A 15,024-nucleotide genomic window follows, 5' to 3' on the forward strand; every position below is an offset into this window, starting at 1 on the left:
TCTCAGATGATCCCTTTTATCGGAGCTGGTCTGGACACAGTTCAATTTTGGGCCTATCCTCCTGAAAAGAGAGCCTGAGATATTCAGGGTACAATACCGATGTTTCAGCCTCTATCCTGGGTTTCGGCGAGACTGATTGAGGCTGCTGGGCCTCATGGCTTCCTGCATCCTGCTGGTGACACATGCCAGATGACATGAGGGCTCTGCAGTGGGACCTGAAGTCCCAGTGGACGCAGCATCAGGGGAATCTCTCTGACATAGTCCAGATCTCTGAGGAAACTGCGCAAGATCTGCAGTGATGATATTTGAATCGAGATTTGTTCAGCGGCAGATCCTTTTTCCATCCCCATCCAGGTTTCACAGTAGTGATAGATTCATCACTCCTGGGATGGGACGGCCACATGGGCAAGGCAGAGATCAGAGGCATCTGATCTCCGGCGGAGTCCAGGCTTCACATCAACCTTCTGGAGCTCAGGGCGATTAGGCTTGCATTGAAAGCATTCCTTTTTTCTCTCCAAGGGGAAGTGGTGCAGGTGTGCACGGACACAACTGCCATTTAGTGCAGCAATAAGCAGGGTGGAGTGGGGTCATTGACCCTTTGTCAAAAGGCTCAACGCTTCTGGACATGGCTGGAACGTCAGGGCATATCCCTCGTGGTTCAACATCTGAAAGGCTCTTTGAATGCCAGAACAGACAAACTCAGCCATTGCTGCATGGTCGATCACAAATGGCGTCTCCATCCGGAGGTGGCGCAAGGTCTCTTTCAGCAGTGGGGTTAGCCTTGGTTAGATCTGTTCGCCTCCGCAGAGAACACACGTCAGCTGTTTTGCGCGTTGGAGTTTTCAAGGTGGCACTCGCTCGGCGACTTATTCATCTCGAGAGGAACTCTGGCATCCACTTACACCTTCCCGCCAATAACTCTTCTGCCCAGAGTTCTCAAGAAGATCAAGAATGACCAGGCCCAAATGATCCTGGTGGCCCTGGACTGGGCATGAAAAGTATGGTATCCCGAGCTTCTGAGCATGGCCATTAAGCATCCAAACAGACTGCCCCTTCAGGAGGATCTTCTGTTGCAATGGCAGGGGATGGTTCACCACCTGAACCTTTCCAATCTCCAACTCCTTGCGTGGAGATTGAGCGGTGGCAGTTGACAGCTTTCAACCTTCCACCCAAAGTCTGCAATTTTCTCCTGCCAACCAGGCCTCCCTCCACCAAAAAGCTACACCCCTTTTGTTGGAACAAATTTGTGGCATGGTGTACCAACAAATCTGTTGGTCCTCTTTCTGCACCTCTGTCTGAGGTTCTAATGTTCATCCTCTCTCTTGCCCAACAGGGTTCTACTGTGGGCACCCTTAAAGGCTACCTAGGCTAGGAAATTCTAAGGTAAGAAATCTGCAACTAGAATATGTCTTTACCAGATAAGGCATTACCGAAGGCAATTAACTTGTTCGTCTTTCACTAAATGTTCTAAACTGTATAGTGTAGCCTAGAGGAGAGCGAAGTCATAACTGGATCCCTGGCTGAACTATATTGATATGTTTAAATAAATAAACTGCACCTACACCATCACTTGAAGCATGTAGACCAAGGTACGTACTCTAAACCACTTTCTAGGCTCAAAACCATCAGATGGCACCAGGTAGAATCACAAAATATTTTCATGTCACCTATTCCCCTGGATTAAAGTTACACAGAGGTTTTCATCTGGTACGGAACGTGGTTGTGTAAGGGTGAAGAATATTCAGTGCATAATTTGTATAAAATAAAATAAATGTCTGGAGGCCACTGCAGCTTGTACCACCGATTGACCCTACTTGTGATGCCAATGGGAGAAGCAATACAACTTCTAACTATCGCACTCCTACAAGTGTGGCAATTCACACTTTTTATATACATTAAAAATGACTAATACCCGACGCCAAAGTTTTGGTGGCAGGTATTAGTCAATTTTAATGTATATGGAATTAGAGAACAACTAGAGTTGTGCTCAGAGTTACACGAACAGCACCACCATGTGGCAGGCTGTCATAAGTGCCGGTGTTGACAAAGTGCTGGTTCTGAGCATCAGAAACCACCTGCTCAAATTAAGCACTGAGAATATTTATAAGAAAGACAGCGTAGTAGATCCAACCATCTACCAATGTATCACATTCTGTAGTTCAATTTATAAATGGTTGCTTTACTGCCATCCTAAAAAAGATATGGTTGGAAACAATTTTTCACATTGATATTTACTAGGAATCATTTTCCATTCATCCACCATCCAATATAAAACATACTTTTAAATGACAGAAGATGTATTTCTGGCATTAAAGGATTGGAAGGGAGTACAATTATTTGCTTCATGTGAAATGCATCTTGGCATCATAAGGCATTGCCCCTCCACGGATGCATGTGTCAGTAAATCTGAAATAGCTCAAATAAGTAGCTTCCAATACAAAGTTAAGAGTTTGCACTTTCAAATCTTTAACATTGCATACTTATTTATGAAGTATTTTCATGGCGATATGTTATACCAATCTTCGAGCAATTACCACGATCAGCTCATTTTCTTTTTAATGGGGAAAATATTTGGCACATTCATCTGAGGTGCAATAAAAAAACGTATTTTCACAAAAATCATTTTCAAGCAAGTCTTGCAGATTGAGCCCAGTTACATACAGTTTTGCCTACTCTGGAAAACTAGTAGCAAAAGCAAAGATTATTCTCATTTGGTACCTGACAGACTTCACCACCGACACTGGAATGAAATGACCAAATTGCTCTAAACTTCCTGTTTTTTCTGTCTCCAGAAGCAGAAGAGTTTTATCTAAGCCCAGATATATGTGACTGGTTTTGAATCTTTTGTCATATGTGAACCCCCACTTCATCATTGCTGGAATCTAAGGACCCCCAATAGATTATTGTTGGAATCTGGGGAACCCCAGCAATTCACTGATAAAAGACCTTTGTTTAAGATATTTCTATGATGTGAACTGCAAAACAATGTACACAAGTACAGAAACAAACATCAATCCAACAAATGCAAACAAACTGGAATATTTTATTTAATTCACATAAAAATATAAATTTTGATGTGAAGGTTGTCGATTTTTTTTTAGTTCAATTCAGGTCTCCCATCGGCCATACTGTATTCCGTTTGATGCTCGTGCACTGCTCTCACAAATCAATCAGAGGATACCAACTTAGGCCCATATTTATACTTTTTTTGCGCCGCATTTGTGTCATTTTTTGACGCAAAAGCGGCGCAAACTTGCAACATACAATTGTATTTTGTCGGTTTGCGCCGTTTTTGCATCAAAAAGCGGCGCAAACCCGGCGCTAAAAAAGTATAAACACGGGCCTTAGGGGCATACTTATACTCTGTTTGCGCCGAATTTGCGTCGTTTTTTTCGACGCAAAACTAACTCCATATTTATACTTTGGCGTTAGACGCGTCTAGCGCCAAAGTTCATGGAGTTAGCGTCATTTTTTTGCGTGAACACCTTCCTTGCGTTAATGATATGCAAGGTATGCGTTCCCGTCTTAAAAAATGACTCCGATGCATATGCGTCATATTTATACTCCCGGGCAAAAATGACGGCCGGGAGTGGGCGGGTCTAAAAAACCCGCATTAGCGCCGGATTTTAGCGCCTGGGTCAGGGCAGGCGTTAAGGGACCTGTGGGCTCAGAATGAGCCCAGAGGTGCCCTCCCCTGCCCCCAGGGACACCCCCTGCCACCCTTGCCCACCCCAGGAGGACACCCAAGGATGGAGGGACCCACCCCAGGGACATTAAGGTAAGTTCAGGTAAGTATTTTTTTTTTAAAAAAATTGTGTCATAGGGGGGCCTGATTTGTGCCCCCCTACATGCCACTATGCCCAATGACCATGCCCAGGGAACATAAGTCCCCTGGGCATGGCCATTGGGCAAGGGGGCATGACTCCTGTCTTTGCTAAGACAGGAGTCATTTCAATGGGGGTTGGGCGTCGTAAAAAAATGGCGCAAATCGGGTTGAGGCGATTTTTTTGCCTCAGCCTGACTTGCACCATTTGTGGACGCCCATACGCCATTTTCCCCCTACGCCGGCGCTGCCTAGTGTACGTCGTTTTTTTTAACGCACACCAGACAGCGCCGGCGGCTAACACCGGCTAACGTCATTGAATAAATACGGCGCCCGCATGGCGCTTCAGAATGGCGGTAGCCGGCGCTAATTTTTTTGGCGCAAAACTGCGTTAGCGCAGTTTTGCGTCAAAAAGTATAAATATGGCCCTTAGTTTTTAGCCTTCATTTCGAAATTCCTTCACATTTGCAAGTGGTGTTAAAATGTTAATGTTTCTTCTTAATTTTTGTACACTTTATTAATGTGGGAGTATGTTTTTAATCAATTGTGAGCCCACTGAGTAGGCGTTGCAGAACCCATTGGGTCCCCAGACAACAGGTTAAGAACCTCTGTGGTAAGTAATCATTTTCAATGCATGTACTTGGTATCCACCGGACCTACTTCAGCAGCCTTTGCAAAAAGTGTAGTAGGTTTTTGCTGGAGCGGTTGCACCTTATAGCCAGCATTCAATACAAATTACGCACCTCTACTTCGCGCCCTCCGTTGGCAGCCCCATTCATCTTCCTACAGGCATGTGACCTGTGACGGTACATTTCTCTGCCTTGCTGTACGGGTTGTGCAGTCAGCCACCAGGTGCATGATCGAGATGGAGAATGTAAACTCGTGTTGCTATAGAAACAACCTCAAGCAGGAATCACTTGTTCATCTCAGAGGAAACTAGCTTAAGCAGTTTCACACAATGGAGGCGAAAACCAAGCTGCGCCGAGAACAGGCATCAGGAGCTCCCCCAGGCCATTTCTCCAGATATTGAAGCGGGGGAGAATGCAGGCAATGGCCCTGGAAAGATTCCATCAATAACCTGGTTGCAGAAGATGTCTTGCAGGCAAAAGATGACCCCCCTTTAAAAATGCAGCCATATATTGATGTGGATGAACCCGAAGACTAGCTGAACATTAGTGGGGCTCTATATTCCTGGCATAGACCTTGAGAAATCCTGCAACATGAGATAGAACTCAGGCCCATATTTAAAGGGAAATGACGGAGTGCAACGCTGCGCAAAAATTGGCAGCCCTGCGCTTGGTCATTTTCACAACACAGGGATACGCTGTATTTAATTAAATACAGTGCACCCCAGTGTTGTCCCCTGCGCTGGTGCTAAATTGAGATGCCTAGCGCCAACGCAGGTATCGCTGCACTATCGTGCAAGGATGTCTGATTGAGGGGTTTGATTGTTTGTGTGTCCCTTCCTGCACATAATCACTAATGGCGATTTGGCACTTCTGTGTGTACTGCAGAAGTGCCAAAGCATCGTTTTGAAATTATTGTTTATGTGCGGGAAGGGACTCCTTCCCGCACATAATCATGTCTGGCATTTTGCTTTTTCTATGTGTGCTGCAGAATGCAGCACACATTGAAAAAGCAAAAGATGAGGAATAAAAGTATTCCTCCTCGTTGCACCTTGCTAACGCCACCCCTGGACTGGGGTTGTGTTAGATTTTGGCGCTGCCTCAGGTTTACAAAAACTTGTTAATCCGAGGCAGCAACAAAATGCAATGGGTGTTGCTCTGGCAAGCAACACCCACTGCACACTCCTTCCACGCAAAGGGCTGCATGTGAAGGGGCCGTATTAAGAAGGTGATGTTAAGCCACAAAAGGTGGCAAATAAGGCGCAGGGCATAGCGCCACTGGAGCATCCCGAAAAGTGGTGGTAGGGGGACCTAAATATGCCCCTTAGCTTTTCGGGATGTTGTGCTGGAGGAGGACATCTTTCAGCACCATTAAGAGAGTGAACTTGAAAATCTTCCTCTGTATAAAGCAGTGTGTAAACATTTGTCAAAGGGATGGAAGGAGGTGGAAAATTTCTGAAGGATGTATTTACTGGATGGTATCCTTTCCAAGGGTTTAGAGGGGACTTTCTTCCCTTAAAGCTGGATTATCTTCAGAACATTCAATAATTCTGAGGACGTTTCCCCCTTGACTCCATGGGTAAAACGTGAAGGTGGCAGTTAAAAGTTCATATTTTGCCTATAATTTTTGTATTTGCACCAACTTCCACCCCAAGTATGTAGTTCAATCAATTCTTCGAGAATTCCAATTTTTAGTGGAATGTAAGCAACAGGGAAATGCCAGTACACAAGGGGCTAGATGTAATAAGATTACAGTTTGCGTTTTCCTAATGGTGAATCTTTGCAATTCGCAATTAGAAAGTTGCAAACTGAGATGTACTAATCTGTCTCGGACACATTTCATGATTCGCAGTGGGTCGCAATGGACCTGCCTCATCAATATTCATGAGGCAGGTCGCAATTTGCGACCCATTGTGAATGGCTGCAATCACAGGGATGGTGGCCTGCTGAGGTCAGCAGACTACCATGTCTATGATTGCATTTTAAATAAAGCATTTTGTTTTTTAATGCTTCCCATTTTTCTTAAAAGGAAAACGGGATGCATTACAAAAAGAAAACTGAAAGGGTTTCTTTTAATTTTTTAAGAGTAGGCAGTGGTCTGTGGGACCACTGCCTGCTCTTAAAACATGTTTGCACTCCAACTGCTGAGGTAACAGGATACAGACCCGCAAAATAGGGATAGTACATCCAAGAAGGCCATTTTGTGGTTACAAAAGGTGAATTTCACACTTTGCAACCGCAAAATAGTGGCACCTGGCTCCTCCAAGTAGCTCGTGAACTACTGGTAGCTCTCCATTATGCAGCCCAGCTTGGTTGAATTAACAAACATATGCCAACATTGAAAAACATGTATTTGAGATGTGACTGTGTGTATTTTCAGAGCTCATAAGCTGTTGTTTGGACAAAAATGGTTGCATTTCCAAAACAATCACTCCAGCTGCTGAGTTGGGTAAGGATAAACATGTTATTTTAGTGTTAATATACCCTGCAGTGTGCCTATGTGTTTTACAAATCTCCTTGTTATGTTCTATTTCAAGCTAATATTTGAGTGATACATCATGTGGCATTGGTTAGACTTATTATAGTGGTGCCAGGGGCATTTAGCTGTGGTTGGCATGCATTACCTACGCAGAGGCCAAACAAATTGATTAAGCCTTTTTAATTACTGCTGGAAACCCTGCCTGGTGCACTTAGATGATTCCTCATCATGGATGAATGGTGTTGTCATCAATGTAATCTAGTATGATATGGCCACTAATAGTATTAGTAGCTTGGGAAGATTTTCATTGAACATAAGTAGCTCCTACTACAGAAAAAACTAGATTAGCAGGACTTGTTCCTTTCAGATATTTCATTCCAACCCCTATGCGACATACGGTTTATCGGGATGCGTTCTAGTAGAGTGGGTGGTTCACAGCAATTCCTACTGGTGCAGTTACCTCTTACTGTGGCGAAACTGTATGGTCCCCGGCTTCAGGGTATGGTGAAAGGAAGGGGAGATGCCTGGGAGTGAAATGAGAGTTGATGACACCTGTTTGGCCATTTATCAGAGGACATCGCAGACTCCTTGAAAGCATCTGGTTGCCGCCCTGCTTCCTCAGTGCAAAAAAATAGGTCCTTTTACAGAAAGTGTCAAAGCTGGGGCCACGTGGTGGTGGTGGTGGTGGTGGTGGTGGGTGTTAGTTGACCTCCACCACCAGCTCCCTTAGCAAAACAGTCAGTATTCTGAAGGCGGCTGGTGAGAGGCCACCTGAATACATTTTTCAGTAAATGGGATACTTCAGTGCTTGGGTTATTCAGACAATTCGCATTCCTGACCCTTGTCGCAGAGCTCCACTGTAAGAGATTCTAAGTTGTTGGTCAAAACAGCTTTTTCTGAGGTTCCAGAGGCCGAGCAAAAACAGAGATGTTTCTCAGTTCTATCTTTAGTGCACAAGCAGATAAGGGATCTCTAGACTTAAAAGCAGTCAATGCTTACATTCCCCCCACGTCCCATTTAAGATGGTAACACTTGAATCTATACTGCCTTTGATTGTCCCCCATTTGGTTTGTTTGTACCTCAAGGATGCATATTTGCATGCTCCAGTACATCCAGAGTTTCAGACATTCCTACATTTGTTTATCTTCTGACAACATTATCAGTTTATAGATTGACTGTTCTGCCTGGCATCAGGTCTACGGGTATTTAGTAAAGTTTAACCTTCCTTGGTATGCATTTTGAATGTTTGAAGAACGTTTCCATACCTTGATGGCTGGTTAATCCTTGCTGCTTTTTGCGACAGAACAAGGGATGTGCAGGAGGTCTGTCACCTGACCCAGTTGTTGGGGCGGACAATTGAAAACACCCATCTTCAACAGGTTGTTCTTCGCCTATCAAGAAGGGAGAAGCTGATATAGAGCATGATGCTGGGGAAGGAACAAGCATCATTCATAGAATAATTGATGAGTGGAAGGAGAGATAGCCGGTACCTTAGTTGTTCCTTGGTTTTGTAGTCATCTTCTATCCTTGGCACAGCAACTTTTTTCACACCGGAGTTGGTCTTCCAGGATTTATGAAGTTTTAATTTCTGCGAATCTACGGATTCCTCAGTTCACGCATTAGTGCCTTCAACCAGTGAGATAGGGTAAATGAATGTCCATTTCTGTTCAAAATTAGCCAACCCCATTCGCCACCATGTTGACACACAACACCAGCAATGGGGGTTAAGTAGCGATCCCGAGGTCTCCACAGAGGTCATTCAATTATAGAGGATTGGCAGCCATTCTCTGGGCCTTGTTACATTTCCAAGGCAGCCTTCATGGTAGGGTAATACGTGAGAAAACAATCATGTTGAACTCTCTTATGCGAGTCCCAAGGAGGACCCAAAGCATCAGTTAGCTGCCTTAGCCCATTACATTTTTCTTTGGAATGTTTAGCAAATTAAGCCTAATAAAGCATAATGGGCCAGATGTAGGAAGATTCCAAATTGCAAGTCGCAATTTGGAATGCAGAAAGGTGTCTCAGACACCTTCTGCAACTCGCAATGGGGTCGCAAACACCCACCTCATTAATACTAATGAGGTGGGTCGCAATTTGCAACCCCATTGCGAGTAGGGGCACTCACGGGGATGGTGGCCTGCTGGAGACAGCAGACCACCATGTCCGTGACTGCTTTTTAATAAAGCAGTTTTTTTTTTTCAAAGTGCAACCCGTTTTTCTTAAAGGAAAACGAGCTGCACTTTGAAAAAAGAAACCGAAACCTTTAGTTTCGGTATTTTTCAGGGCAGGTAGTGGTCCATGGGACCACTGCCTGCTCTGAAAAACTATTTTTTTTTCCAGACAGAAAGGGGAAGGGGTCCCATGGGGACCCCTTCCCATTTGCCCCTGGGTTACCATCCACTTCAAGTGGATGGTAACTGCGCTTTCATTTGCGACCGCTTTCGCGGTCTCAAATGAAAATGAATAGCATTGCGAGTCGCAAATAGGAAGGAATCACCCCTTCCTATTTGCGAGTCGGAAATGCATTCCGGTGAGGCTTTTGAGACTCGCAAACGGCGTTTTTCGCGAGTCGCAAAACCCTTGCTACATCTGGCCCAATATTTCATAATTATAACTGCAATCACTTCCATCTTACAGCAACACATTTAATGCACTATTACACCACACCTTGATCATGTATGTCCTGTACATCACTCTAGTTTAACCTCACAGTGCTCTGTTGGACATCTGTTAATGCTCCAAGAGTTGTTGGACTATGTTTATTGTCACGTGCAGCGTGCCCCCAATGTTCTGTGCTTCGGGGTGCATGTATTGTAAGAAGGCCAAATTTACTGGTTTTGCCAAAGTTTATTTTCAGGTTGAAAGTCTTTCCATACAAATATATGGATTCCACACGTGACCTCAATGATCTTACAGAAAGCTTTTGGGGAATGACGGAGAGCATGGGTATGTCTGATTTGTTGACAGAATTTCACAAATTTGAAGGATGTAAATATAATCTTTACGAGTGATGTAAATACTACACCAAAATCCAAAAGTCCACACACATTTTTATTTATTTTCTTAAAATTACACTCACATTTAACAGTAACAAGTTCAATTTACAGATTGGAAAGGCATCTTTAACAGAAAGCTGGTATGCACACTTGTGAATCAGGACCATGGGGAATTCTATTGGATTTGAGCTATGTTTTATTCTCTTAAAAGGGTTTAAAAGATTCCTGAAGCCAACGTCTGGCACCAAAAATACCCAAACAGAACACAAAAGGAAACGTACAACCAAAAATACATGTAATGCTTTTCGGGCTCTTGAAAATTTCTTTGGGGTATCATAGATATAGAAAAAAAGCCTAAACAAATTCAAATAAAGAAACATTGGACAATACAAGCTTTACTTCTTACAACAAATTTCACTCCTAGGTGCGCGATTCTTTACATCATGGATAACTAACACACTGTGGACCATATTTATGCATTTTTTGCGCTGCGCTTGCGTCACTTTTTGGCGCAAAAGCGGCGCTAACTTACAAAACACAATTGTATTTTGTTAGCGCCACTTTTGCGTCAAAGAATGACGCAAACGCGGTGCAAAAAAGTATAAATATGGGCATATGTTTTTCATTTATGTTCAAGTAAAATATCTACCTTCATAGTAGTAAACGTACACTTTAATTTTGTTCATTATAGTTAAGTTGGGGGTGTCCTCTTTTAAAGGGGTAAGATCATGTTTCAGATCCCGAACATAGCCACATGACCTTGCACGGAACGTTCAGTGATCATGGAGAATCTTATGTATTTGAGACACAGCAAAGGACAGACAAATTCTACTTCTCCCCCTCCCCCCCGGCCAAAATATCAAGGGAGCCACCCAAGAAAACCAGCTTATATCTTCTACCTGAGCTACCTCCGGCATGATACGTGTATACTATGTAGAGAAACAAAAGAAAGACTTATTGACAGAAATGTGCTGACCTGTAGAATACAAGGAACTAGATGCAAGAGCGGACATACCAGTAAGGCACTTCGGAGAAGTCTTGACAGAGGCTGGTGTAAACTTTATACATGATGGTAGTCGGGGACCTATAGTAATTGCATTGGGACAATAGATACATGTATTTTTTATACAGCTCCTTAACTTTCCAGGCATCCCTCATTCTTAATGTGTTACTTTCGGAGACGAGGTGGTTGTAGTTCTGAAAGCTGATCTAGGCAATACTCAAGCTTTGAGACCATCAGTCATTTGGCACGGCCTTGTGTACTTGTGACAAGTGGTCAACCCAGGGACCAGGGTCGTCCATGCAAATGACAACATTACTTCGTGAAGCACTTGCCATTCACATTGCCTATTTATTTGGATGGTCATCGCTTTGAAAGAATTTGAAGGGGCTGTTTGAAAATAAGCACAAAAGCAAACCACACACAAAATATTCAAGGTTAGTAAAAACATCCAATAGATTATCCCCAAATGACAGTAAGCAACAGGGGGCAACAAGGAACAGATCTGCAGGCAAATCTGTTTTTCCTGGACACATTGGCCCTCATTCTGACCCTGGCGGTCTTTGACCGCCAGGGCGGAGGACCGCGGGAGCACCGCCGACAAGCCGGCGGTGCTCCAATGGGGATTCCGACCGCGGCGGTAAAGCCGCGGTCGGACCGGCACCACTGGCGGGGTCCCGCCAGTGTACCGCGGCCCCATTGAATCCTCCGCGGCGGCGCAGCTTGCTGCACCGCCGCGGGGATTCCGACCCCCCCTACCGCCATCCAGATCCCGGCGGTCGGACCGCCGAGATCCGGATGGCGGTAGGGGGGGTCGCGGGGCCCCTGGGGGCCCCTGCAGTGCCCATGCCACTGGCATGGGCATTGCAGGGGCCCCCGTAAGAGGGCCCCTAAATGTATTTCACTGTCTGCTGCGCAGACAGTGAAATACGCGACGGGTGCAACTGCACCCGTCGCACAGCTTCCACTCCGCCGGCTCGATTCCGAGCCGGCTTCATCGTGGAAGCCTCTTTCCCGCTGGGCTGGCTGGCGGTCTGAAGGAGACCGCCAGCCAGCCCAGCGGGAAAGTCAGAATTACCGCCGCGGTCTTTCGACCGCGGAACGGTAACTTGACGGCGGGACTTTGGCGGTCGGCCTCCGCCGCCCGCCAAGGTCAGAATGAGGGCCATTGTGTTTTAGCCGCAACTTCCGATGTTGTGTGTTATTATCCACGCGTACTTCAATTGTTGGCCATCTTGTCAGCAGCGAGTCCCCTTGGGAGTCAATGAGAAACTAGTTTGCAGCCATGCGGTCTTCATGCAGTAGTAAATGGACGGAAGAAGTGCTTTTACATCAAATGGGGGAAATCCGGGTCCTCTAGCAACTTCCCATACGTGCGATTGCATTACATAAGTGATGTTCTGCCTCTTATTTCATGGTACAATGGGGTAAAATACCTGTATCGTTAGGACTGCAGGGGAAAAACAGCTAGGGAAGTCATCAAATTATCCGAGCAATGTGGCTCAGGATCTCACCAGATGATTGCCTCTACACCCTCAAAGGCACCTTCATGTAAAATTGGGTACAAATCAGCTCCCTAAGCTACACTGTCACGTCAGGCATGGCAGACAACAGACCAAAGGTTGCTCTGGTGCTTGAAGTGCAACCCATTCGGCCTCAGATTCCGTCTCCAGGGGACCTCACTGTCTAGCCAAATGCAAAACAGCAGGAAGAAGCCATCCAGCTAGAAGGCACCCACCACCAGAATGACTTCTACAAACAAACTAGTTCCTATGGAAAAAAAATGGGCAGGAGGGATCCAGGCAGTCACCACTGAGATGACCTAAGGTCATGAGAAGATAAGTAAGGGGATGAACCAGCCTTTCTTACGAAGGCATGCAAAGAACTACACTGCTACCACCCCATGGCTAACCTGAGGGTATTGTTCTCAAAGAACCTATCATTGCAAATGGTCAGGGGTGCTATATCTCAGTTTCTTTTCCGATAGGACTACACTTTAATCTATCACTGAGACCTAGAGAAATGGAACAAACACTCCTTGCCTCCCACCACTTTATTCCAATTGAATAGAACTCTCTCCTGGTTGAGGCTCCATTTCATGCATGGTGCAATGGCTGTCCTCTAGATCTCCAGCCCTACTGAACTATCCATTAGACACAAGTGATACCTTTGGCAAATAACTAGGAAGAGCCAAGCTTTACTCTCCATTTCCAAAGGATTTATGTGAACCAGTAGAATGTATTCCCACTCTCCTCCTGATGAACAGTGCCAAATGTATATGTTGTGTCAGACAACTGAGGAGGTAATAGACATACAACAGCAAAAGGATCTTCAGTGAACGCTTAGCAACCAAAGATGGTTTTTCAAGCCCTGCACCCCAAGACAAACCGTATCACCAAGCAATTCTGGAAAGATCACATCCCAAGTAATCCAAAGCAGTCACCCGCATAGATGGTACAAGGTTTACCTACACTTCTCCCCATCTCAGTCTCAATTCAGACACTCTGGACAAGGGAGCAATGTCAATTTAAAAACAATTAGATTTAAAAAATGGTCAAAGTTTCACACATTCATAGAACACATTACATCAATCTGCAGTACAGAAATAAAAGTATTCAGAAACATTGGATGGCCTTTACGGACAAGCAATTTTCATAGGCACTTGGGAGCTAGTTAATACAAATGAATCCTGTTCCATTTATCCATGCTACCAAGAGGGTTTATGAGTCAGGAGAATTTTTCAAACAAATAATTTACTTTAAAAAAAAAAAAAAAAAAAAAAACATGAAAAAGGTTCTGAAGCAGGAGGTAGTGCAGCGTTCTATTTTTGGTGCACCATGATACCAATAAATTGATTTTAAAGGGTTTCACAGTCTCAATATTTTTACCAATGGACTTCCTGGTTACATATTGACTTTTCCAGGGATTAGAGGAAAGAGTTATGCGTCAGAGACCTAAAAGAAAAAAGTCAGTGTTTCTGAGGAAGAAATGAGGTAATTACATGTGTTTCAAGAGGATTTACCGTAAAGACCAACAGCGGCCAGGCATATTGGATTAGACATTTACATTCAGCTAGAGTAGGGTTGTTTAAAAGAAAGGGCCCTGTGTTACCATACATAGGAGCCTTCTTAAAGCATCAAATTTGATAAAACCAACAGGAGGGCCCTCTCCTCACAAATGATGCGTGATAGCTACCAAACAATAATCCTCATGCGTGGTTGGTTAGGGACTTGTTCAGTGCTCTGGGTCGTGTCTGTTGACTCGGCTTCCCCTTTGGTGAGACCTGTTCACAACATCAAGAAATGAGGTTGTAAACAAGAAGCCATGCAACCCTATTCCAGCACGGCTACTCAAACCGTTTACAAAAGAACGGTCAGGTCGCCAGCATACTTCAACGCTAGAAATTTTAAATAAATTGCCCTAATTACTTCACATTCATTTTGTGTTCTTCCTTAATTAATTAATTAATAACAACACAAGGCACGTTTTACAGACTTCTGCAAAGCTAAGATTTCAATCTACAAGTTGTAGCAGATTTGAAAAATCTTTGATTTATATCAATATGGTAAGTAAAGTTGCTATTTCTACTGCTGCCTCCCAGTCATAGGAGATCTGCCCGGTACCCTTGAAGCACTAACGGGCCTGGGCACACCAAAAAATCCTATAACAGAACCTGTGCAACCATAACACAGTCTACAATTTAGTTGATGAAAAAGCCAGACACTAAAATCGTTCCTATCCAGATTTCTAATGCATCCTTAAATCAAATTATGCATGATTTCAAGAGGTCTGTGAACCTAGTCATTCTGATCCTGGAATGAGGGAAAACACTGCTATATGTTCAGATTTGCAAATCGAAATAAATTATTAAAGGCACAACCTTATAGTGCTGAGGTATTTCTTCTCCTCTGTGTAATGAGAGACTTATGCGAAAACCAAAGAACCTGAGCAATTTGAAAATTAAACAAGGGAAAAAGTTATAAAATTATTAGATTTTTTAAAAATTTTAACCATTAATGGTTTTACTGCATTTGTGTGAATCTTAATTTAGAAATATCTCTCCATAGAGCAGCATGCTTAGCTTTTGACAGAAATCAGTG

Source organism: Pleurodeles waltl, chromosome 2_1, assembly GCF_031143425.1.
Source record: "Pleurodeles waltl isolate 20211129_DDA chromosome 2_1, aPleWal1.hap1.20221129, whole genome shotgun sequence".
Classification (NCBI taxonomy): Eukaryota; Metazoa; Chordata; class Amphibia; order Caudata; family Salamandridae; genus Pleurodeles; species Pleurodeles waltl.